The 24478-nt window shown below is 50.8% G+C and overlaps 1 long non-coding RNA gene across 2 annotated transcripts; it reads left to right on the top strand.

The window, feature by feature from the left end:
- The first annotated feature begins 17545 nt into the window (after positions 1-17545).
- LOC120095337 (uncharacterized) lies at positions 17546-24126 on the top strand. 2 transcript variants are annotated; one of them, XR_015632415.1, is made up of 4 exons: positions 17573-17701; positions 19603-19757; positions 22548-22730; positions 23813-24118. It is a non-coding gene; the product is annotated as an uncharacterized LOC120095337 (long non-coding RNA). The 2 variants fall into 2 exon arrangements; XR_015632416.1 differs by lacking the exon at positions 22548-22730 and having other exon boundaries at positions 17546-17701; positions 23813-24126.
- The last annotated feature ends 352 nt before the right edge of the window (positions 24127-24478 follow it).

The raw sequence follows: 24478 nt of genomic DNA, 5'->3' as shown, positions 1-24478 counted from the left end.
ACTTCCAAGCCTTAGGTAGGTCCTGGGATTGCTCCAATCTAACAAGTGCCAGGTGTTGGTGCTGCTCTAAAGGCTGGGGTGTGGGCAGGTGATTCAGACAGCCTCCTGCTCTCTACCCTGGACCACAGTGAGCAGAGCCACAGTGTGAAAAGCAGGTGTCTCTCTATTGGGCCATCCCTCCTTCCTTCCCCACATCTCCCAGGATGAAGCCTCCGTTCCAAAGCTCCCTTTCATTATAGGGCGGGGCCATCCCTCTGTCCCTGCATCCGGTGTGTGTATATCTATACCCCCAGCAAGATGGAGAGAGACTAATTTTGCAAAATCTGCACAAAAAGCAGCTGGATTTATGCTCCCCCTGCAAGAGAAATGCTACTGAGTGGAAATAAAAAGTGGGATTCCGGGGCACTTCTATTACCTCTTCGTGTCACCATCGGTGACGGATGGTGAAAAGTAAGATTGCAAACGGAATCGCTTTCGCTTTGCCCAGAACAAACTCCGTCTGGCGCCAGAGCCTCCTGCAAATCCTAGGTTCTCCAGAGTGTCACAGGCAGCCACTGCCACTGAGGGTGAGAGAGAGAGAGATAGAGGGAGAGAGAGAGAGAGAGAGAGAGAGAGAGAGAGAGAGAGAGAGAGAGAGAGAGAAGGAATCTGGGGATGGCAGCCCACTGAGTGGTAACCTAAAGTACCAGGGGGTTGGGGGGGGTGACATCTGTCACCTGTAAGCAAAGACCCCTGTAGGCACAAGGGAATCCAACTTGGTTTAATATGGCTCATTTTTCTTCCTTGTTTTAATCAGGGAGTAATAATAATAATAACAACCCCCCATACAGTGTTTTTCATTGCCAGTGTATCATAGAACACTTTACAGATTTAATAATGGAGTTTCAGAAATAAATAACGGGAAAGAATAATAGGAAAGGCTAAACAACATATTTATGGAACTGTATTGTTGGTTTATGGCGGCAAGCAATTGCTCAGACAGCCGACGGCTGGAGATGAAGATGTTTGCAAGGGAGAGGAAGCCTTTCAGGTAACTCTGAGCTGAGCTGCGGAGAGACAGAGGCAGAGAAGACAGAGGAGAGGAGTTACTGTGGAGTGGGGAATCCTGACTGGCAGGGAGGGTGCTTCCTGCTGGGACAGGACTGGAGGGCACAGGGGGATTCCTCTATGTGAGGCAGATGACTGACCTATGTTGGTTCTATATACTCTCCCACCCCAAGGAAGGCAGGTACGTGATATTTCCTGGGGATTCAGCCATGTACTGAAAGCAACATAGAACTAGGTAAAAGAAGAAGTTAGGGGGAGTGGGAGTGGGGAGGAGATAATAAGCTATTTGTCCCATGAGGACCTGAGTAGTCCTCCAGAAGTCATGCAAAATAAGTCAGGCTTGACAGGACAGGCAGGCAACAGATCCTAGACCCGAGTCGTGGGGAAACAGGTGGACTTTCTTGAGTACACGCATGCACTGGTGCTCACACACACACACACACACACACACACACACACACACACACAGGCCTTTTAATCCCACTCTGCGCTTTGGCCAGTAAATACAGAGCTGCCTAGTGGCCATGGTCCACAGCTGCCTGCAGATCCCACTTCCTGATTCTCCTGCACAGGGAAGTCTTCTAGGACAGCAAGATGGTGTGCCTTCACCTCCACCACTGTGGCAGATGAAGGCCATGTCCTGGAAGGAGGCCCTTAAAAGGAGAAATACATTGCATAGATGTTTCTCCGAATAGGGAGATTCACGTTCCTCACCAAGCTTGTAGCTGCTGCCGGCTGGAGGATTAGTGGGCTCAGAGGTGAAAGAACAGCTGGGTTTGGGATACCTGCTTAGCACTTAATTCCAAGTGCTAATACATACATATATGCATGCACAAATATATACATGCATATACATACATGCACACACACGCATATATGCATGCATACATTATGTACATGTAGATTCATGCACACTACATATGTGCATGCATGCACATATATAGATACATGCATACATACATGCATGCACAAATATATACATATAACACATGTACACATACATGCATGCATTATGTTCATGTAGATTCATGCATGCATACATGTACACATATATGTGTCCATACATACATGTATGCACAAATATATACATACATACATACTATCTATACATGCATACAAACATGCATGCATCATGTACATGTAGATTCATACACACATACATGCATGCATGCTTGCATATATGCACACATCCATGCAAAAGGAAGTGAGAAGGAAAGGGGGTAGCAACCAGGCTGAGCAGGAATCACTGGGGTTGTCACTTGTTTTGTGACATCATTCCTTTCTCCTATCGGAAGCGATCAGACTGGAGCATTAATGCACAGGACTAGAGCAGGCTGGGTTCATGTCCATTTGCAACTTTCTGGCAGTTCCAAGGGCCTCCAATACCACATATGTTGTGCCTTCAGTAGAGGAGGAAGCTGACTTGAAGGCTGCATGGCCTGCCAAGAGACAGTGGGGAAATGCCACTGAGTTAGGACTGGACCCCAGGGAACCCCACTCCCTCTGCAGATTAAAGGCTTTAGTAGGGGCCAAGACACCTTCAGCTGTCAAGGGTCTGAGGAGGCAGGCAGACTGCACCCCAGGCCTTAAGTACCAACCTTAACCTGTAAGGGAAGGGGCCAGGCCTAGCACTCCTGAGCCTGGTGCGGCCGATCAGCTCTTCCACATGGTTCTCTGACCACTGGCTCCCTGCAAGGACTGTTCCAGCCACATGCTGGCTTTGGGATCCACCAGTACCCACCAGGCGCTGTCCAGAGTTGGTCTGGCTCAATGGAAGCTTTTGTAGGGGAGTCTTTATTCCCCTCAGAAAATTCTAGAGCCACACAGGCTTTTAAACAAGTGATGCTAACCTCACCGGTGCCATGGGTAGGCTTCCAATTGATTAGTTCTTTTTATTGCCTTTAGGAAGTAGATCGCTAACCCACAGAGCGTAGGCCCATCTCCTCGGAGGAGCATCTTTGGTGTCTTGCTGCCAAGCAGATGTAACTTGGTACCCAGCTGGGTAGGCAGCAGGAAGAAGAGCCAAAAGCTGGGCTCTTTCTTTCCAGACTCTTATCTCTACTCAGCTCCATGTCCTGCGTGGTTATTTTTCTGTTCTATGTGTTCCTGTGGATGTACACACATATGTGTGCACGTGTGAACATGTCCAAGTACATCTAGCTGAGGTCAAGCATCTGCTAAGTTACTTTCCACCTTATTTTTAATCTGAGACAGGGAGTCTCCCTGAACCGGAAGCTCTCTGACTTGGCAAGCCTAGATGACCAATGAAAACCAGGGATTTACAGATGTGAAGCACCATGTCCAGCCTTCGCACGGGTGCTGGGATCAGAACTCAGGTCCTTATGCTTGTGTGGGAGGCACTTTACCCTCTGAGCCGTCTCCTTGCTTTTGAGTACTTACTGTCTGTCAGGCATCATGCAACATCCCTTCATGGAGCATGGCTAAGCCAAAGAGACACCCTGGCTGTTCAAGAAGTTCAAAAGCTGGTTTTGTAAAAAGACAGCACAGGGAAACCCCTGACTGGCTGACATTCACGAGCCCCTGGATCTTCCTGCAGTGTGTCAGGGCTACCTGGTGATTGAAGACCCAGAAGTGTGGGGAAAGCAGGTGTGTGTGTGTGTGTGTGTGGTATGGTAGTGATAGTGGTGGTGTGTGTGTTCCTATGTGTGTATGTGTGTGCGGTGCAGCATGTGTGTGCTCTGTGCATGAGTGGTATGTGTATGCGGTGTGTGTGTGTGTGTGTGTGTGTGTGTGTGTGGTGTATGTATGTGGTGTGTGTTTATGTTCATGTGTTTGTGTTTGTGTGTGTGGTATGTATATGTGGTGTGTGTGTGCTCTGTGTGTGTGTGTGTGGTATGGTGGTGTGTGTGTGTTTATGTTCATGTGTTTGTGTTTGTGTGGTGTGTGTGTGTGTGTGTGTGTGTGTGTGTGTGTGTGTGTGTGTGTGTGGCCCAGGCCTCTTCTTACTTTGGAGTTTGGTGCTGCTGTAACTGTCACCAAGATGGCATTTGTTACCATTTCCTCCCTGTCAACGTTGGCAGGTTGCAGTCCAGACCCCCTGCTGAGCTCCGTGCTTAGCATTAGAGTCAGATAAGTGATTTGCATGTTATTCTCTTTAAAAAAAGGGAAAGATGCCCTCAGCACCACTCTCTCCAGTCTGGCTCTCCCTGCCTGCTCAGTGATAATGACAGGAACCAAGGCCACCTGGGCTCTGGGTGTTCTGCTCCCAGGTTTTGGTGAACTCTTCACATCAGTGCCCATCATCCTGGGACCTCTGTGGACAGAGCTCCATCTGGATCCCTCCAGGGTGGCTACAAGCCAGGGGGGCCTTAAGCTCTGCTCCAGAATCGTAGACTGGAGCTAGAGGAGCACAAAATGGGTACCAAGCATCCAACAAGCAAGGCAGCTGCTCTTAGTACTCAGCAAAGTCCAGCATCTCTGGAGGGGGAAAGCCATGGCCAGCCCAAGGGGTCCTTGGGTTAGATCCAACCCTTGACCTTTTTTCCTCTCAGCCAGGCCAGCTGGTAGCACTTATGTAGTCTCTGAAGTCCCCTAGATGGAGCTCTAACCTGATGTCACCACCAGTGTGGATTCATGGTGGTGAGAAGCCAGGTCTCACCTGTAACATGAGGGTAATTGTTGGCATGGCCCTCCATGATACTTGAGGGATGCGAGTTGAAGCAGTTGTCAAAGAATCTGTTGAAATGAGGCCTTCTGCCTTCTCTGGACCAGTTCTCAGACGCCCAGAGCCTGAAGGAGACACCGCCCCTGGCTCATCAGTGGAAGCCTAACTCCGAAGCGAATTACAAGCTCTTTTGCCCATGACCCCACACTCTGCCTTGCTGCTGCCTGTAGTTTTGGTACAATAAAGTTTTATTGTACCACATCTACAGTGATCACTCATTAACATAGAGTCCATGGCTGTGCCTGTGCTGTAGTAGCAGTTGAGTGGTTGCAACAGGAACAATTTGGGGAACAAAGCAAAAACTATTCCCAAGTCTGGACCTCAAGGGCTGCTCGGAAAAACCGAACTGGAGATTGCTGGCATGGCCAAAGTCAAGCAAAGCCTCAAGCACTTCTTTCTCAAGTCCAGACCTGAGGATCTCCTGCAGGAGACCTGGGCCTGCCAAGCAGGCTCCCGATTCACTTCCACAACCAATCAGCAGCTCAAATGGTGGTCACTCTCTACCTTACAGACCTCATCACGGTTGGAAGATCGAGCTGACGCCAGGATGCAGAGCTGGTTGCCTCTGGCCTGTCCTAGAGAAACCAGACCCTGTCCCTGGCTAGGACAGGTGGCTGATCTGTGCTCAATGTTAGTTCCGTTTCTTGTTTCTGGGATGAAATCGCTGACAGAGGCAACTTAGGAAAGAGGAGTGGTTATTTTAGTTCATGATTTTGTGGTGAGAGAGTCATGACAGCTGGGGCTCGGTCCCTGGTGGATAGCACTTACAGTATGAACTGTAGCATCTAGAAGGATCAGGGAGAGCGAGGGAGGGAGGGAAGGTGAAGAGAGGAGAGAGGGGAGACGGGAGAGAGAGGGAGAAGGAGACTGAGTAGGAGGGAGGGAGGGGGAGTAGGCAGAGCTATCTAACCCTTGATGCTCACATAGCTTCCTCCAGCCAAGCCCCGCCTCCCAAGGTCTCCACAACCTCCCCAAACAGCTCCATTGTCCGGGGACCAGGTGTTCAAACACACCAGCCTATGGAGAACATTCTGAATCCAAACCCTAAGAGCCTTCCCTTCTCGTGGTCTCTTGGTGAGCATTGCAGGATGAGAATGAGGCCTTGCTGGGGCACTGACCAGCTGTTATCACACTCTTCCCAGGCACATACTGCTTCTCCTCCATCTCTGGGAAGGAGAGAAGACTCTGTCTCTGATACTCTTTGCTCTGCATCTTGAGGCCCCACAAGGTTCTCATCAATAAACCAAAGTGGCACCCGGATGTAGGACCTGCCTGGGCCTTGCAAAGGGCACGTGACAGGTATTACTACTCACAATTATAATAATCACACGGCTTTCAGTTGCTTCTGCCTTCTGACACTAGCGTAGCCTTCTACTAATAGCACCATCCCATTTTCAATAGAACAATTTAAGACAAGATCCTTGCCGCCAGTCACCAAGTGAGAGTGGCAACTTAGCTCTCCTGTGTTCTAGAAGTTCCCACCACAGTCACCAACTAAAAAATGCCGTGTCTCCTTGTCTCAGAGTTAAGTCTGCATTTTTTAAATGTATCAATAAACATACAGTGTCTGCAGTAAGCATAACATCGTATAAACCCAACAGTGAAACTCCAGGGCACACTGAAACGTATACACCTAGTCAACTGACATCAGCCCTGTTGGGTGTGGTACAGACAGGGAAAGGAGGAGGTGGGTCTCAAGAAGCAACAGAGGCAGGACTGCCCAGTGGCTTCTTCACTGTAATCACACAAAGGGTTATATAGGAGCCACTGTTTCCTCCAGCCTCGGATGCTCCCCCCAGGACCACACACAGGGATGCACTCCTTGCTTCCTGACCACACAGGAGTACCCACCACGTATCATGCAGCAAGCACGTTATCCACTGCAGGAAGTTCTGGTTTTGCAGGGATGTCCTCTCTGCAGGGCTGCCCAGGTGCCACTGTCTATGCGTCTTTGATAAATGGCTGCACTCTTATAGTCTAATTGGTAATAGAAACAACACTCGGAGTCTTGGAGAAGCCCTAGGTCCCCGCTCAAATGGGAGATGAAAGTGTTTCTGATGAGAGGGGAGGACAGTCATGCAAAACAAAAACAGAAGCTGATATGAATGAAAGGCAAGGCCGCTGGAGAGTTCTCAGCAAGCGGAGAGTACCAGGGAGTAGAGGCTGGTCTTGTGTGTGCCTCAAGATCAGACATCAGCAGCTGTATTTGTGACCTGGAGGAGGGGGGCAGCTTTCTCTGGGGAGGCGGAACGGCTGATTTCCAAGAGACATCAGCATTCTTATGTGCATGTGCATACGTGTGTGCATACATGTGTGCACATGCACTCAACCTTTGTGCCACAGGACAACATTGGATGCCTTCTTTATTGATCTCAGTCTTATTTTTTGAGACAGTGTCTCTCACGGAGCCAGGAACCTGACAATTTGGCTAGGCCGGTGAACCCTCAGAATTCACCTGTGTCAGTTCTACCCCTCCGCTCTGGGATCACAGACACCAGCCCCTGCACTTGGCTTTTATGTAGGTTTCTGGGGATTTGAACTCAAGCCCTTGAGCTTGCACCAGCACTCTACCCACTGAGCGATGCCCCAGCCTGTAAGTCGGCGTTCTTGAGTAACCAGAGAGAGAATGTCGTGATATAGTTACTAGGCAGAGGAGATGGCCAGCTTTGGGGGTGGGGGGATGGGGATCCTGCTCACACCCCAGTCCCACTGCCCTCTAGCAGGGACCCTCAGAAGCATCTCATCCGCACATCCCTGAGACCTGAGATCTCCCATAGTAAAGCTCATATTGAGTTCTACATTCAGGGCAGGGCTGGGATCTGTGTGTCTAACAAGTCCTAGGTCACACCGATGCTGTGTGTATGTGGACTGCTTTTAAGGAGTTATGGAGGAGACAGAGTGGAGTACCTACTCCAGAGAGACTGGTCTTTGCAGTCACCTACGGGGTCAAGTCCTCTGATCTTGCTTTTTTACCTGCTGTGTGACCTCTAGCACGTATGTGTTGTTAACTTCTCTGAGACTCAGTTTCTCACTTGTCAAATGGAGATAGAAACACGGTCAGGAAATGGCAGAGAACACCTGATGTTAGTTAAACACATTGAGCTCAGTGCCTCGGATGCGCTGACCCCGCACGGATGGGCAGACATGGATTCTATCAAGTAACTCGCTGTGTGGAGACCTGAACCTGACTAAGAGGATCAGAGCCGGGATGCGGGGAGTGTGGTTCTCCAAGCAACTGCCTTAGGAGGCCATCTTGTTCTGGAAGCATGCTTTCTGTGTAGCTGCACTCTCAGGTCCAGGAGGGACAGAGCCCAATTGCAAATCAGAGGGAGATGGTTCGGATGCAGTCTCTGTACACATCTGTTGCAGAACAAAGCCAAGTCCAAAGAGAAGGCAATGGAAAAGACTAGACCTAGGAGGAGAGGAATGCGGGGATGGGGGAGATGAAAAGGTTCCCTACCTATCCCCAAACCTCTACATATATACAGATTTCCCTGAGCTAATAAAAGGCCCAGGCCTACTTAATGGCACTTGACTTGGAGTGTGTGCATGTATACATGGACATACATGCACATTACATGTCCCTGAGCAGATTCGATGAGCTAGCCTGAGAACCGAACAGAAGCGGGTCCGGAAGGGAGCCAGACAAACTCACCTGGAGCCAATCAGCCGGTTTAAGCAGAGCTGTGGCCAGCCTTGGCTCCCCGAGGAGCGGGATTTCTCGACAGGGCTCTGCTGACATTTTGGGAAAACTATTTGTGCCGTGGTGGAGGCCATCCTGTGTTATGTAGACGTTTCTAGCATCCCCAGCCTGTACCCTCGGGGTGCCAAGAGAACCCTCCCACCCTAGTCGTGACAATCAGAAAATGTCTTCAGACATTGCCAAGTGTTCTTTGGGGACAAAGCTACCCTCAGTGGCAACCATTCCATAGATCCTCTTTTGGACCCGTAATGCAAGACACTGGGTTGGGGGACGGGCGGGGGGAGTCTGTGAATGGAGTACCCAGGCCACCAGCCCCACGTCCTCTCTGCCAGCTGCAGAAGGCTCTGGCTGAGAGCTCTTCCAATGCCTTTTCCAGTGCTTAGTGTTCAGTCTGTTGGTTCCTGGCTTCCTGTCCTCTTCAGGCTCAGGCTAGAGAGGGGACTTAGGATCCAAGTGCAGTCTCCCATCCCTCCCCAGTCCACCCTCCCCACTCCCAAGGTCTCTATAAAGGGGCCCTGGAGTTCCCAGGGAAGAAAACATCTTTGGAAAGGGCAGGGCTAGAGTTGGCGCCGGGAGTCCTGATGGAGAAGCCAGGGGGTGCGGAGGCTGAGTGGGGGAAGAGAATGTTATCACAGAAACCTGATTTTTCTACACACTCTATCAGCTCCCCATCTGCTCCTTGATTAAACGTATTGCCGAGCTCCCTCCCCACGTGCCCGCTGCCAGGACGTCTCTAGAGCCCTGATTACATCTGTGGAGAGAGCCTCAAACCTCACAGATGAGCGAGCCTATCGATCAGCCTGGCAGCTGACGTGTGTTTTAAAATGTAGAGGTGGATGGGCAGTTTAACTGCCAGGCCGAAGGGTATAGAGGGCTCTTACCCTTAAAGGAAAGGCCTCCGTCTTCCGGTCACCGTCACCGTCGCCACAACAAGCCTAGGGTGGTGCTTAGATTTCCATCCAAGACCCTTCCCAATGCAGAGACCTTAGGTGACATTTCTCCTTCCCCTGACTCAGTTTTCCTTTTGTTAGCAGGCCGTAACAGCCGAGTCGGCGGATACAGAGCGAGTGACCTTCAGAGTCAACCGACTATAGTTCTATCCTAACTCACAGCCTGCCTGTCCTGTGAGCCAGCAGCCTAGATGTCTCCCTAGAGCTTGTTACAAATGCAGGCTCTCAGGCCCAGACGGGGCCAGGCCTAGGCTGGTTGCATCAGGAACTACCCTTTAACAAGCTCCCCAGGTACTTCACGGACACGTTATAGCGTGCCGGGCGCGCCGACAGCTCCGTTCATTTAGCTACTTCAGAGGTGAACATGTAAAAGAAATCTCTCAAAGGGAATAACTCACCACCTTCCCTGGCCTCAGAAAACTTTTCACAGAGATTTTTTTTTTCTTTCTTCCTGCCCAGGAACTTTAACCCTGAGAAGCAAGAAGCTTTGAAATCCTGGTGGTTGGAGCCTTGAGATGAAAATCCTCATTCAATCAGTCCCTCAACGAGTCTGGGGATGAAAAGGGAAAGCTCCTCCTGCCCCAAGGAAAGGCCCCTCTTGGGGGATAGGCAGATCCCTCTCCGTTCCTTGAAAAGATGTCCGTCCATGGTGAGGTTTTTAAGCAGCTTGTTTTATGGTTGCTGGAGTTTGGCCAGAGTCCTTCAAGCTTCATCCTTCTTCTGGGACCTTCTGTCCTAGTGGCCAGCGGTGGCTCTAACACATTTTCGGAAGTTTGATGGCTTGAAGCAACAAGGGTAGTTATTCTTTCACAGGTCTGAAAGCCGGAAGACTAAACTCGAGGTGTGACCAGGATCCTCCTCCCTTTGGAGGCTCCAGAGGGAGCCCTTCCTTGCCTATACCAGTTTACAGGGGCTGTACCTCTCTCTCCTCTCGGCTCAGGGTCACGGGGCCTATGCTCCCCTGACAGGCATTAGAGCCCCAGCCTACCTCACCTTCCTTTTTCATGGTCCTTAGACTGCATCCCAGTGATCTGGATTAAGCTTACTTCACAGTTTGTAGTTACATCAAAAATACCTCTTTCCGTGGAGTCCAGGCGTGAGCCACATAGTCACAAGTCACGGGAACTTGTGCCTACCTTCAGGGGGTTACCTACCACAGTCTCCAGTGGAATCCTAGGTATTAATTACATTTTGGAGCGGCAGTGTCCCGCCACCACTACCACCAGCTGGTGGCGCCATTGAGAGGTGAGCGAATTACAAGGGTGTTTAACCTTAAGGATGGGTTAATTCACGGATGGGCTCACAGAAGAGCTTTTAGGGGCCAGGGGATGTAGGTCGCTAGAGGTGTGACTTTGAAGGTGTATTTTAGTTGGGCTTTGCTCCTATCTGCCTTGGTTGACAAGGTACCTTCCGTGCAACTACTGAGTGTGTATGGACCGGATGCATAGGAAGCGGGGTGGTGACCTCCTTCTGAAAGATGCCCTGTGCGAATGGCGATGCCCTGTAATGAATGCATCAGGAGAGACATAGGTTTGCTAGTATGTCTGAAGTGGGGGAGGGCTGGGAAAGTGTCAGGGGTTGTGTTCTAGCCAGAGGGAACAGTGTCAGAGACTGTGAGCCTCCGTGTACATTATCCCGAGAGCTAGAGAGTGTGAGAGATGACCCAGAGACCCCCAGCAGCTCCAGAAAGCAAAAGTCCTCCCTCGTCTCACCGCAGAGTGACAGTCTGTAGTCTGTGGGTCACGGAGGCAACACAATACTGCCTTCTTTGAGAGGACAGCATCTTGTTTGGCTTGGTGCTGGAGGCAGACCGCCCCAGTGCCTGGGCAGGGTAGGTTGGATGAGGTTGGACCAGAGCCTGGACCATCACGGAGGCATCTGGTGAGGCAATCTGGGCAGCAGATGATCGGAGCCAGCCCACACTGGCACTCATCTGGCCTGATGGATGACACTTGAGCCAACAAGTGAGCCAGCCATCAGTTAAGCCAGTCTCACCCCTTTGGTAGAGACAGACTCGAAGGGCGGTAGCCATGGTCCCCTGGTCCCCTTGGGCAATGCCTTCTCCAGTCCTTCAACCTGGGGAAGGTCTCCCTATTCTCCTTAGCCCCTCAGCTTCCCCCATGCCTTCATGGGGGTTGGGGAGGGCTCCTCGTTCTCCCTGATCGCCCAGTGCAGATTTTTGCTAAGTAGCTCCCAAATGTTAAACTGACTAATTTCTGTGGAGATTTTTCTTTAAGCCAGCCCGACACCAGCTTTAAATCAATTTGAAATCCATTGTCTACAGATCCACATGGAGAGGGTCCTTGGAGAATGGGTACCAATTACCCTCATCTGTCAGCAAGGACAAGGTGGCTGAGGTGGGCCGGGGCTGGGGCTGGGGCTGGAAGGAGGCAGGTTTATACGTGGAAGGTGTTCGGAGCTCAAGGCTACTTACTACAAAAGGTGCAAAGCTAGGGGTGCGCGGTTGTCATTGGGCCATGGTGATTTGTGTGGACAGTCTGGCCCCCGGCTGGTGGCGCTATTGAGAGGAACCTCGGAATGAGAAGACCCCGTGGGAAAGCTTATTGGAAGCGCTTGGCATTGTGCGCTGTAATCCCAGTATTCAGAAGACTGGGGCAGGAAGGCCAAGTGTTAAGGGTCATCTTTGATACATTGTGTGTTTGAGATCAGGCTGGACTCATGAGACCCCATCTTAATTAAAAAGGGGATGAGAAGCGAGGAAGATGGAAGGAAGGGGAAGGCTAAAGGGCTGACTCAGGCCCCAGGACGCTGAGGTTCCCACCAAGTTCAAAGACTTTGGTTGGCCTTTATTCTCAGGTTACTCCATCCCTTAAATAGCTGAAGTTGGGAAGTAGGGAAGACCGGGGCGGGGTCTGGGAGGGGTGTCTGTGATGGTGGGTGCAGGGAAGGTCAAGGGGACTCATTAGCAGCCTTCGCAGCCTGCTTTGGAGCTCAAGATCAACGAGGGTATTTATGAATGAAATCAATCCTGCCCCCGATGCAGGGAGACAAGCCAAATTTCCCGGCTCCATCTTCCTGTCCAAATGGCCCTCTTCCCCTTCAGAATATTGCTTTGTAATAGAGCCCATCCTTGCCATCCTTCCTCCCCAAGGGAGGGTTCCAATTTATCTGCCCTAAGTGGAGGACGTGGGTGAGTTGCTAATAGGGCACCAGCCCAGACTGCCCAGCAGATAAACTGAGCAGGGCTTAGAGGGAGGAGCTTCAAGGACAGGCAGCTGACTTTGCACTGTGGGCAGGGTTGTGAGTGACAGCCTTGAACCCACTGCCGGTCCAAGAGATGGCCGCTCCTCTCATCCTGAAGCCTGGTGCAGCCATGTGACCCAACCTAGCCAATCCCAACAGCCAATCCTAATAGCCAGAGTCTAGTCAGGTGACCAGGATTGGCCAATCGTATATTCTGGTTTTGACTTTGGCGTGTGTGTGTGTGTGTGTGTGTGTGTGTGTGTGTGTGTGTGTGTGTGTGTGTGAGAGAGAGAGAGAGAGAGAGAGAGAGAGAGAGAGAGAGAGAGAGAGTGTGAGAGTTGAGAAAATGTGGGTGAATCTTTGGTTTCAGCGGCCTGTGGAGGCAACGGTCCAACAGTTGTGGTGTTAAAAGTGCCATGGCCAGACAGATGCTGATGCCCGGCTTCCAGAAACCACCCGCGCTCAATTTCCAACTTGTTTCCCATCCTCCCATAAATATCCTTCCAGAATATTCCCTTAATGCAAGTCTCTATTATTGGCACCCGGAATCCTGATAGATAAGAAATTAGTCAAAATCAGAGAGAGACATAAAAGATACATACTTGTGTGGAGGGTGAGATGAAGTATCCTTCTGCCTGGGTGCTGGACCGTGAGGTGAGCCCCAGACCTTTTCCACAGCAGTGATGCCTTCCGGGACCGTGAATGGTGGCTAGCTGACTTCCATTTCCTTCTCACCGAGTCAACCAGAAGCTTTTCTGCCCGGATCTTTCTGAGGTCCCACGCAGCCAGGATCTAAGAGGGAGAAGCTGAGGGCCCAGCTCGTGCCCGCAGTATTTCAGAAGGACACAAAGATGAAGACTCCCTCCTCACTCTAGAGCTGAGGCAGCAGTGGCTCTCAGAGATTGATGGAGATGCCCCTGAAGCAACGGCAGGATGGGGCGGACTCCATGCCTGGCTATCACTGCCAGCACGGCCCGCCAATGAATCCTTGTAATTCTCTCCATAGGTCGAGGTTTTTGTTTTCTGTCTTGGGGGTTGGGAGGAAGGATGTAAAAAGGGTGTATAAACCACTCAGGGTAATCCAGGGAGTGCATGGCAGAATTTATATACCCAAGCCTCTGTCTCCAGAGCACTGATGTTTGCAGAAAAACTTCAGTCAAGGGGAATGGGTGAGTGGGAGGCAAATGCAGAACCTTGAGTGGGTGGACTCAAAGGGACCAAGCCACTTGCCCAGACCCTTAGGCACTCTCTGCAGTCCAGAGTCTAGTTTTTTGTTGGGTTTCCCACTAGTACAGCTAGTGGCTCACTGCGTCTTAATTTGGAAGCCGTGGCGGATGCATCCTCAGTTAAGCAGGAGTCCTAATGAAGTTCTACTTGGTCCATAGCTGCTATGGGTGGCTCTGAGCTGATGGGCAGCAAAGGCCCTGGAAACTGTGAACTCTACACAACTGGTACCTAGAGGATGTGAGCCTGAGGCTCAGCCCTAAGCCTGCGCCCCCCTAGCCTGCATCAAGAGCCTAGTGAATCTAGAGGGTCTTCAGGCCTGGGTCTGGGACCTTTGTCCTGAGTTTCAGGGTAGAAAGGGGAGCCCGTGAATATCTAGAAGCCCAGTAGGGGCCAGATGGGTGTGGCAGCCAGATGAGAGATGCCCACCTCCACTGGAATAGAACACCACCTCAGAGCTCAGCGTGGTTATTTGTGAGGGAGGAGCTCTCCTTGTGACACTGTGAGGTGCTGAGACTATGAGTTTATAATCTGCCTGGGACTGACCTCTGCCAAGTCATCGAGGCCGAAAGCCCACACAGACCACATCTGAAGCTCTCTCTGCCTTTCTCAGAAGCCAGGACGGAGACCACAAAACATTCCCCAGCTGAGTCCTGAGAACAAACCTTTGCTGCCCAAGAGAATGAGGCATCCTCTGGGTAGCAACGTCTAGTCACTGGGAGGCAACAGCTAAGTTTGGCTGGTGTCAGCAAGGAAGGTCAGAGGTCAGGAGAAAAAGGGCAGTATGTGTAGAATATGTATCATGGATGGGACAAGAAGTGGAGCCAGGGGTCCAGCAGGGCCTGGAAACTCATGCCTGTCAAATCAAGCATGCCTGCTTGAGCTAACTTCATCCCAAGCCACGTGGGGCCTGCTATACACTTCCGGCTTCTCCTTGCCTCCCCTGCACTGCAGCGATCTGTAAAACTAACACACTAACCTCATGCCTAGCTGCCCTTCCCATGGCTGTGCAGACTCGCCTCCCTCCGCAGATCTGCTCACTCCTGTCCCTCCCGACAGTGTCAGGAGAAGGCCTTCCAGATTCATCTTGCACACTCCTGGCTTGGGGCCACTCCCAGCAAATGAAAAACCCACGGATCAATGCCAGAAAAATGACCATCTCTCGTTCCCTCGTCAGGAAAGCAGCTTTCGGTGCACCCACACAGGGTGTGAGAAGCAAGGCTCAGCTGGGGCTGTTTGCTTAAATCCCTTCAAGTTCTGTCCGTTCTCGGGGTGCGCTTCCTATAGCTCAGGGCCAACTCATTCATTTATCTGTCACCAGCGCTGAAGCAGCCACAAAATATTGATGTGGCCATTAGAGTGTGAGGGTGGGTAGAGAAGCGAGGCAGCGGGACCTGAGGGTCGTGGCTTGAGGGGCATTCCCGGCTCCCCAACACTACTGCGCCTGCGCGCTAGGCAGATCATTGCGCGCAGCTTGGAGCCTGAGTTAGGATTAATGGCGGGGTATTGTGTAGCTTTTCATCTCCAGCTTGTGAATATATATTAGGGCTGCGTTCCCATCGCAGCTGGAGTTAAAGAGCCGACGCCACCTCATTGAAGACTTGGAGGAGAGCATCCAGCTCAGAACCAATTTGGCTCCTGGGCCTGTCCCTACAGAGTGAGGGTTTCTCTTTCTCCCTGGCTTATGGGTATAATTAAGGCAGCTGGGAAGGAGTGCAGCAGAGTGAGGGACTATGGTACCTGGAAATGTGTTGTCTTTGAAGCTGAGCTCCAGTCAGAGCGCTGGGATCTGAGCAAAGTGAAGCAACCTCTCTGAGTCTCACTGTTTCTCTGGCTACAAGGTTACCTTTGCCAAGACCTATGGACTGTAGGGAGATAGAGCAGGGAAGCCACTGAGTTTCTGATTTACAGTTTACTACTTCAAGCAGGGTTCTAAATACAGCCATGAGCCTAGCTAATATAGGCAGTGCCCCCAATTGGGCGGCTGTAGTGTCTCGGCAAAGACTTGGCTTCATGGCAAGAAGTAGAATATAAGACATGGGGTCTATCCAGAGAGGACCAATCTGCCACCCTTTCCATGGAGTAAGGGTGTGGACCACACATGAAAGGATTCTGCTGTGGCTGCTGTAAGCTTGCAGACATTAGCAAACTGGACAGTGGCTATTGCTACCTCGGCTCCAGGGATACTTTATTTGGTTGCCGTTCTCAGAGGTGGCATAGACCATAGGCTAGCCCAACTGCTCCCTCTCCCTCTCCCTCTCCCTCTCTCCCCTCCCCTTCTTCGTGTGTGTGTGTGTGTGCACTCGAATACGCACACACAGACATGCACGTGTGCGTGTCTGCATACATGTGCCAAAAGAGATTCACCGTCAGGATTCAGGCTCACGCAATTACAAAAGTGAGAAGTCCCAAGCTCTACAGGTGGCAGGCTAGAGACCAGAGACCCGAGAGAGTTGATGGTGCCATTAAACCAAGAGCCAGGAGGTCTGAAGCCTACGAGAGTCTGGTGAACCTGGAAGCCTGCAGCCTGAGACCCAGGAAGAGCCTGTGTTTCCATCGAGATCCAGCTCCACATCATGGCTCCTGTAGCCAGGCTGGTGGGGGGTGGAGGGTGGGGGGATGCTGTTTCCCGTCTGCCCCTTTGCTCTAGTCTGCTTCAGGTGGTTGGATGAGGTCCACCCCCATCAGAGAGGACAGCCTGCTCTATTCAGTCTCCGGAGGTCCTGTTCATCTCACTCAGAAAGATACTCACAGACTCATCCGGGGCACTGTTTGACCAAAGTCACCCGATGACCCAGCAAGGTGACACAAAAACTAACCACCTTGCTGAGTCAGTGAAAACCAACATCTGTGTGGAGCACCGTGAATGAGTGGGCACTGCTTCCCAGGGTCACGCTCCTGAGCCACGTTGAGCTGTCAGCTTCAAGGGCAGTAGAACAGAAGGTGGAACCCACTCTGGACTCAGGTCCCATGAGTTCAAATCCTGTCTCTGCAACGAGGAAGCGATGTGGTAGGGCACAAAGCAGAGACCTCTGTTCCTGTTTTGCCCTCTGGACATGATACTTCCTCAGTGGGTTTGGCTTAAGCCTTGAGTTCACAATGTGAAATAAGAGTGCTGGATAAACAGCTAGTGCTTGAGGCATGCTATTCCCTCTCTCAGAAAGGACAGGCTGTCGAAATGGACAGCTACAATACCTGGGGTCTGAGGAGGCGTGTGAAGTGTCTGCCAGTGCCTCCAGGCTCCACTGGGCCTCGTCAAAGGCGTCCTGGAAGGTTGAGTTAGAGGCCAAGGCACAGCTCTAGCTGCCTAGAGAAACTAAGTCTCTTACCCCCATCCTACCTCTGTCCTCACAGAGTGTCTGCAAACAGTGGCGTCTGACTCAACATCAAGTGCAAAGTCTGGCACTTTAGTCTTTGAATACTGCTTTCATGAGCTGACTTTGGTTTGTTGGCCAGAGGACAGGATGGGTCTCAACTGGCCTCTGGCCATGGACTTGGTGACCATCTTGTTTCCTTTCCATTGAAATAAATATGGCATTCCTTGCTGGTGCTGGGCCAGGTGCTCTGTCCTCACCCACTCTCAGCCAACAGTTTTCTCTTTATTATCCTAACAGCCATTGTGATCCCTGCCAGGGAGGTGTGCTTCTAACCCTAGAGCCCTAAATCCCACATCAATGCTAAACTACGAGGTCACCTGGCCTCACCTGCACAGGTACACACACTGCACCTCACACAGAAGCAGAAAGGGGGGTGGGGGGGGTGACAGGAGTTCTGGTGCCTGAGGCGATTTCCTTACACTGAGAAGAATCGATGCCACCTCTCAAGAATGTTACAGTGAATGGCACAAGGAACCCCCGGCAACCAGCATAGAAGGCCACTTGCAATCAAGTAAGCGCCCACACCCACTCAGGCCGGGCTGCAGGGAGGCATCTTAGAGATGGAGTTTGCCAAGGGCAGGTTGGGAGACAAGTGGCATGGATGGTAACTATTCCCCCAACAACTCATGTACTGAAGGCTGATCCTCAGCTGGTGGCACTCTCGGGAGATGCTGAGAACATCAGGATATGGAACCTCGTTGGTGTGGGTCATATAGAGAGGTGCCCTTGACGAGCGTATAGGGAACCCCTGACATCATCTCTTCCCCTCCTTGTCTCTCTTTCTCCAAGCTGTCATGAGGTAGACAAGCCTCCTTCACCATGTGCTTCTGACATGCCTTGCCACGGGCATGTTAGCTGATCATAGACAGAAACTTCTGAAACTGTGGACCCGAACTAACCTTTCCTCCTTAAAAGTCGATGTTATCAGACGTTTTGTTACCGCAACAGAACACACCCTCGTACATGTGGTTTTAGGTCCAGAGAGCTTATTCGAGGGTTGATCCCAAGAGGGACATGGCACTCGGGGGAGACTGAGGGCTGGGAAGAAGGAGAGATAGCTAAGGACGTGCTAAGACACAGGTGACGATAGTGTGGACATGAGGCTCACCTGAGGGAGACCCACTAGGAGATGGAAGAACGCCCTCCATGTGCGGACTTACTGCGTGCTTACGCTGTCAGGTACTATGCCACCGCTCTCTTCCTGAAGCCTGTTTCTGGAGAATGGGAGTAACCTAGGGCTTGAAGCCTGCTCCAGGCCAAGGACCACAGGGCCTGAGCGCAGATGGCCCCTCCAGGAGGATGCGGGTCAATGAGTGGGCACTGGCCCACCCGTCTGAGGAACCAGTGTTCCTCAGCCTCACAATCACACTGGTGTTTGAACTCGCCTAGATGGCTGAGCAGTGTGAGTCTAGGACCGGAGAGCCCCTTCGGCAGGCTCTCCGTCAGAAGCTGATGCTGGTGGATACCAGGAATCTGACCTGCGTGGCCAAGTGGAAGGCAGGAAGGATAGAGCAGGAAGCAGGACGAGCCCTTAAAACACCTCAGCTGTTTCAGGGCTGGAGATCTGCACTAAATCCCTAGAAAAGGGAGTAATTACTCTGTCAGCAAAGGTGATATAATTTTTAAGACTCGATTCCACAGCCGTAATTTTTCCTCATCCTCCCGGAGTCTTGTGGGGGATTTAGGGGCCAATTACCTGTCAGTTCCCTGAGAGGTGCCATTCCTAGACAGGGAGAGATCACCCGCCACAGCTTCCCTGAGACCCACTGACAGCCAGGTGGTGTGGTTGGGGGAGTGACAACAGGACCTGAGGGGCATGCTGTCCTGAGCCTGAAGCTCCTGGAGATTGGGGAGGGGAGCTGGGACAGAGCTCTACTGAGCTCAAAGCAACCCTGAATTCACAGTACCCGAAGGATTTTGTCTCAGTCAGGTCAACCTAGTCCTCAGCTTAGGAAGGAGGAGGGAAAAGAGAGAGGAGAGGGTCTGGACTCTGAGATGGAAAGGTCTTCTAGCACACTGCAGCGAGTCTTACTCTGATTCCCATTCGCGGTAACTAAATACCATAGACTCAGTACCTTTGAAGACGAGAATCTCCTTCCACTCCAGTTCTGAAGGTGAGGAAGCTCAGACTTGGTGGGTTCATCCTCACAGTCCTCGAAGGGGTCAAGGCAGCATGTGGTAGACACTAAAAAAATCCCAGATCAGGCCTGGACTTCTTATTAAAGCCCTCAGACCTGGGCTGGGGATATAGCTTAGGGATAGAGCACTTGTCTAGGCTATGAGAGACCCTAGGTTCTATTCCCAGTCAACGCCAGACAGAAATAGCCATAGCCTATTGGATTAGGGTCTCATGCCTATACCATTCAACCTTAACAATGTATCCCTTATTTTCTTCCTTTGACATGCTTCTAGGTAGCCCAGGCTAGCTTCGAACTCACTGTGCTGCCAAGGATGACCGAGAACTACCAAAGCTTCACCTATGTTACTGCAATACAGGCTTGCACAACCACCATGTCGGGCACAACAACCATGAAGTGTTGGCCGTGGAACCCAGGAGTTCATGCATGGTAGGCATGCACCCTCCTAACTGAGTCACATCTAGTTCCTGGAGATGACATTTTAGCATCAGTTTCTATGGGGTGACAATCAGGCTGGAGCACAGGGTTTGGACATTAAGGTATCTTCCAGCGGAATGTGAGCATCCCAGGGAGGTGGGGCCCTTTTCGTCCGGTCGGGGTTGCTGTACAGAGGGAGGGTTGAGAACCTCCATAACTGCACAGGGCACTGCAGGTGGCTCAGCCTGATTGAGTCCTGGGTCTGTGTGACCTTGAGCAGTTCTTTGAGCTCTGTGCCTCCAGATCGTTCCCCAAGGATGGGACCTCACACATCAGATTCTTGGCTACTGTGTGACTGACATTTTCGTTCTTCTGTCTATTGCCTGGTCCTTGTGGGGCATTACCCTACCTCTCTTGAGTACCTCTGAATTAGCAAGCTTACTAGATACAAAGGCCTCCATTTCAGCTTCTAGTCAGTCAACAGACCTTAACCGAGTCAGAATCTCTTCTGTAGGGTCTACTTCCTGGGGCCGTGTTAACCCCCAAGTGTTACTTGTGTGCTCCTTGCCAGGGTCTGGGGTTCAACTGCAAATGCCAAAAGCCCCTTTGTGATCTCTGGGAGAATCACGGTGAATCTTTCCTGTACTCACTCTCCACACTCTGAGAATTACAAGGTTCCCACTCTACTTAGAAGACCAGGGCCCCTGTGTCCCTGGAAACTGGCTCTGGGAACCCCTTGCTGCCTGTCACTGGGGGCATATGCTGTGTCTGACCATGGGGGAGTCATCTGGTCCTTATCTCTTTTTCTTCCTTCCCTTTTTTGTTCCGTGAGTCTCGGGAGTTCCTCAGGGCTCTCTAACAAAGCATTTACTCCAGAAGCTCTAGAAGCCTGGCTTCCTTCTGGCCTGGGGTTTCCTATATATAGCTTGTGTCAACCTGACACAAGCTAGAGTTATCACAGAGAAAGGAGCCTCCCTTGAGGAAATGCCTCCATGAGACCCATCTGTAGGGCATTTTCTCAATTAGTGATCAAGGGAGGAGGGCCCAACCCATTGTGGGTGGTGCCATCTGGTGGTCCTGGGTTCTATAAGAGAGCAAGCTGAGCAAGCCAGGGGAAGCAAGCCAGTAAGAAACATCCCTCCATGACCTCTGCTTCAGCTCCTGCCTCCAGGTTCCTGCCCTGTGTGAGTTTCAGTCCTGACTTCCTTTGGTGATGAATAGCAATGTGAAAGTATAAGCTGAATAAACCCTTTCCTCTCCAGCTTGCTTCTTGGCCATGATTTTTTTTGTGCAGGAATAGAAACCCTGACTAAGACAGGTACCATGGGGTTTCTACACCCAGGACTCATTCCTCCTCTTCCCGGGACTGCTTATCCCAGAAGGGAGTAGCTTTGATGATGTGTATGGGCAGGTATTCTCTCATCTGGCATGATTAGAAACCACTATTTTTCCCATAGAGCATCAAGCTCTGCCTGTTCCCAGGCTGGGCTTGATCTGGGCTCCTTCACTAGCATTGTGAATGCTAGTGATTCTACCTATCCAGCCTAGTCGATAGGGGCTGGTCCTTCAACCAGATGTCTATTTCAAAGCCCCCTTCACTGTTCTGCACAATAGGAACATACCAAATCACCTCTGTTTTATCACCTTTACAACAAGGATACTATCAGGGTGGTGACAATAGCCAAGCGATTATAGAACTCTCAAGAAGTATCTATCTCAGAAGTGTTTTCCTCTGCCAACTTGTCAGAAGCTAGAATCACATGTAAGGTGACCCTCTGAGCACATCTGTCTGGGGATTCTCTCAGTTATGTTAATCCATGTGAGAAAACTTGCCCACTCTGGGTGGCACCATTCCCTTGGCTGGGAACCTGGACTACATAAGGAGCACACGTGTACATGAGCATTCCTCTTCTTCTCTTCTTCTTGACCAAATGTAATGTGACAGTTTCTCAAGCTCCCCATACTGCGACTTCCCTACCATGATGGACTGTAACTTGAAATTGTGAGCCAAGTCTATTTTTTGATTCCTTAGGTTGATTTCATTATGGCATTTAAAAAAATGTTTTATTAAATATTATTTAGTTTTAGGAATTTAATGACCATCAATCTGTGTATCACATCATGCCCTCAAGATGTCAGAGTCATAGAAAAAGAGAGGATAGGAGAAACTTTTAAATTCACATTGAGTATTTACGTGCAAACAATTCACATTTTTTTTTGACTTGGTCAAGGTGTTTGTTTGTTTTTCCTCCATCTTTATTAACTTGGGTATTTCTTATTTACATTTCAATTGTTATTCCCTTTCCTGGTTTCCAGGCCAACAACCCCCTAGCCCCTCCCCTTCCCCTTCTATATGGGTGTTCCCCTCCCCATCCTCCCCCCATTACCGCCCTCCCCCCAACAATCACATTCACTGGGGGTTCAGTCTTGGCAGGACAAAGGGCTCCCCTTCCACTCCCCTTCTTACTAGGCTATTCATTGCTACCTAGGAGGTTGGAGCCCAGGGTCAGTCCATGTATAGTCTTTGGGTAGTGGCTTAGTCCCTGGAAACTCTGGTTGGTTGGCATTGTTGTTCATATGGCGTTTTTAATCACAGCAATTGCAAAAAAAACTAAGACATCCCCCTAACAGCCAGTATGGACAATGGTTTTGGCAATTTGTCTCTGACTCCAGACTTTCTGCCCCTGGTGAATAAAGAGCCCCCCCCCCCACCTGGGGGTAGCCATACTGTCCTTTTGTGAAGGTAGCATCAAAATTCGTGCGGCTTACCGACATCTACTCTCTCCAAACGTCCTCTCACAGGTTCTTCATCACTAATTGCACTTGATCTTCATTGGGCCTAGGAGTTGGTTTTGAGGCGCCTGCTCTGTTTACCTTTTTGGGTTGTCTGGTCCAGCTTGAAGGTGTCTCCTCCATTGGAAAGCCTCACTCCATTTTGGAGGAGAGAAGCACAATTCATCCTTGCTCTCCACATTTGAGCTATAGGTGAGATGGTCCCGTGGTTGGTGGTTGGTGAAACTTTGTAAATGGCAGGGCCTAGTGAGAGATCCTCAGGTCTTTGGGTCTGTGCCTTCAGAAGGTAATTCAGTAACCCATGAGTTCTCACTAGAGGTTTGACATAAAAGGAAGAAAATATTCTTCCTTCTGGGTCTGAGGACTCATGACCTGCCTGCCCTTTTCCTGCCACGTCTGATTGGTCCACCTCAGGCCATTCATCCTGGATAGAGCTGTTCCTTAGGACTGGAATAGAGGAAAAGACTGAGAATGAATGGTACTGTGTCATAGGATGGGGCTTTCACCACTGTTAGGGTTGAAATATAAAATGTTCCCACAGGTTGGTGCCCTGAATGCTTCTTCCCCAGCTGATGTTACCACTCCGGGAGGCAGCATAGACTTTTGGAGGGGAGGCCAATCTGGATGAAGTAGATGAGGGAGGTCTCTGGGGTATGCCCATCGCTAGCCACTTCCTGTCTTACTCTCTGCTTTCTGGTCCACCACAGGGTGAATGACCTCCCAACATGCCCTGCCTACCATGACCTAAGCAAGTCTACCCCACACCCTTCCTGCCGTGCTGGCTTGAAACTGTGTGACGCTGTGAGCCGGAACAAATCCCTCCTCTTTTAAGTTGCTCTAGCAATGCACACATAATCGATACGCTCAAGCGAACTCATCTACCCACAAGGAGAGGGTCAGGGAAGACTGGAGGAGTCTAGGCCGGATGGGGAGGCTTGAACAGGTGCAGTTACTGGGGAGCTAGTTACTGGGGAGGAAAAATCACCATCACCAGGAATGGGGAGGATTAGCTCCTCTACCTTCTACCCTCCTACCTACCACACACTGCTAAGGCTTGTGGGGTTTGCCCTTCCTCAGGCAAGTGGCAGCCATGCTTCCATTACCTGCTTTGCCCTTTATCGTGTGGTCTAGGGGACGGGTGTATAGGCAAGAGGACAACCTCAGTTGTCATCTGAGGGACTCTACCCACCTTCTTTAATGTCTCTCAATGTCACCAATTAGGCTTGACTGTGTCCATACGAGCATGCACCATTATATCCACCATTTCTATGCAGGTTGCAGGGATCGAACTCTGGTCCTCACGCTTGTGTAGCATACACTTTACCTGCGCGAAGCCAGTCCTCTCCTTAGAGCAAGGGAGACCTGGAGTTGAAAGGTGGAGACCGAGAGACCATTATTCGAGCTTTGAGGGAACCCAGCCTAGATTGCTTCTCTGAGCTGGATGTCCGTGACCTCTACGTCGCAGGATCCAGCCTCCAGCTCCTCATCAGGAAGAGAAGATCAACCATATCACCGACCTCCGAGTAGTGACTGAGGAATTCGGTGCCATAAGGCACACCAAGAAGTTGGCATGCAGATATTTCCCCGTAGAGTGTGTTGTTTCTATTTTTTCTGGAAGGCGCGGGGAGGGGGGGCTGTATGCCATCTCCCTCCATTTCTCGAGTCTCGGGGTGTGGGAGCTCAGCCACTGTAGGGACACGTAGGTGTCTGGATACAAAGCAGTGTATAGCATCCCCCTCCACTTCTCGAGTCTCACATCCCTGGGACCTAACTGCCAACCCTTTGCCTTGGAACCATGGGAGCTGGGTGTGCAAACGCTGTGCACGAGCCAGGCAGTTGGCAAAATAATTGAGTGCCAACTTGTCATATTTTAATGAAGTTCTGGAGTTAGAGATTTATAATTGCTAATGAGCCAGGCTAATAATTAGTTGCTTTATAAT

The sequence above is a fragment of the Rattus norvegicus genome, chromosome 10 (genome assembly GCF_021556685.1).
Source record: "Rattus norvegicus strain SHRSP/BbbUtx chromosome 10, alternate assembly SHRSP_T2T, whole genome shotgun sequence".
NCBI classification, from domain to species: Eukaryota; Metazoa; Chordata; class Mammalia; order Rodentia; family Muridae; genus Rattus; species Rattus norvegicus.
Note: the sequence above shows the minus strand (reverse complement) of the source record. Positions and strands in the feature narration are given on the sequence as shown.